This window comes from Chinchilla lanigera, unplaced genomic scaffold (assembly GCF_000276665.1).
Source record: "Chinchilla lanigera isolate Chin_1 unplaced genomic scaffold, ChiLan1.0 scaffold00012, whole genome shotgun sequence".
Taxonomy (NCBI): Eukaryota; Metazoa; Chordata; class Mammalia; order Rodentia; family Chinchillidae; genus Chinchilla; species Chinchilla lanigera.
The window spans coordinates 33,461,516-33,463,341 of record NW_004955413.1 but is presented as its reverse complement, the minus strand read 5'-3'; the positions used below and the strand labels follow the sequence as shown (position 1 = coordinate 33,463,341).

Sequence of the window (1,826 nt, the reverse complement as noted above, 5' to 3'; positions counted from 1 at the left end):
AAAAAAAAAAAAAAAAAAAAAGAGATTTGCCTGGAGTACAAAGGGCGGTAGCTACATCACAGGAGGGTCTTAGTGGGTTAAAGTGGACAGTGAGGTTTGATCCTGATGGTAAGGATCGCAGAGAGAGACTCAGTGTGGTGGGGACACTGATAACAAAGAGTGGGAGGTGAGCAAGAGGGCAGGTTTTTTGACATGGTCTCGCTATGGAGTTCAGGCTGGCCTTGAACTCATTATGTAGCCCAGGCTGGTCTTGAACTCATGGTGATCTTTCCGTCTCAGCCTCTCAAGTGCTGGGATTACAGGTGTATACCACAACACCCAGCTTGGATGGGCAGGTTTCCATGGTAACTGTAGGAGAGTGGGGATGATGCATGCAGGCTTGGGGCTTGATGATGGGACATAGTTCTGCCATCTGACACATCTGTTTCCTCTGGGAAGGAGGGATGGCTGACCATTCTTGAGACATGGAAGAGGAGGAGGTCAGAGGGTTGAGGTGAGTACAGACCAGAAGACAGCTGACCAGATATCTGCAGGCTGGACATGTGTGCAGGGATGTCCTCTATCCCAGGCTGGGGCTGCGGTATCACTGTCAGTCACTCTGTCCTGTATGGTAGGTGCAGGCCTGGAGGATATGGATGGTCAGGATTGTACATGGCTAGGTTTTGCCAGATGAGGACAGTGAGAAGACAGAGACAGGAGGGTTAGGGTTAGGATGAGATGGCAGGCCCTGGGAGGTAGGCTAGATGGGGGTAAAGGACTGATGGAGGAAGCCAGGAGGCCTGTGGGCTGAGGAGGGGGGCTTCCTGGAGTTCTGAACCTGCTGGGGAGACCACAGGCCCTCAGAAACACAGGAGGGCAGGGCAGGTGCAGGTGGCCTGGCAGTGTGGCGTGGACAGGAATCCTGGAGGGAAAAGGTGGGCCTGGGAGGGATTATGGCCAGGAATGGGGGCTTCCTAGGTTGAGGACACTGGGCCTGGTGGCAGGCATGGGGGGAGAGGGGATCAGGGTCCTCATTAGGTGGAGAACCAGCCCTGGTCTCAGGTACTGGGCTAGATTTGCACCAGGACCGGCTGGTCCATACACAGTGGTATGGAGAGGACCTTTAGTGACAGCAGTCAACTCAAGACATTTCAGGAAGAAGGGAGGACTTCTCAGCCCTGTCTCAGCCAGTAGTGCAAGGGGCTGTGCCTGGGGGCAGGCAGGGACCCTGGAGTCTCTCTCATGTCTCCCCTCAGTTTAGTTTCATTCATCCTCCCAGGCTACTGCCTGTCAATATATGAAGAAAGCCCGGATACCAAGAGTTAGCTCCTACGTCCCTTCCTGCAGCAGCCAAGCTCATCTGGACACAAGCCTGGCCCGGGGCCTTATCCGAAGGTGCCCCACACCTCAGATCACCCGCTCTCCACAGCTGGACATGCAGCGCGTCCAGTCTGCTGAATGTCCCACCCCACCGAGACGGGGCTCCCAAGCAGCCCGAGCCCGCCTCCAACCCCGGGCATGCTCCTGTCCTCCAGTGCCAGGCTGGCACCCTGGCGGGTCCTGGTACCCTGACCGGGTGCAATGTCCTCCAATCTAGAAATCGAGTGGGCAGGGCCCGGACCATTCTGCTCTCTTCGCTCTTGACAGCGTAGGAGACAGGGGACCCTATGCGAGATCCCGGGCCTGGGAGCTCCAGGGCGGGGCCAGGGTTTCTCTCCGCCCGGATGCCACAGTAATAAGGATGAGGTCCGCCCCGGCGCTAGCCCGCGCCTACTCTCGACCCCACCGCCGCCCGGGGCAGGCGCGCTGACCTGCCCGAGCCGCCGTCTGCGTCACTCGCCGGCGGG

General features: G+C 57.9%; 1 protein-coding gene across 1 annotated transcript in view; it reads right to left on the bottom strand.

Moving 5' to 3' along the window:
* The window catches only part of Adm2 (adrenomedullin 2), a gene marked incomplete in the record, with an annotated part of 8,961 nt that overhangs the window by 6,594 nt on the left and 541 nt on the right, over window positions 1-1,826 (bottom strand).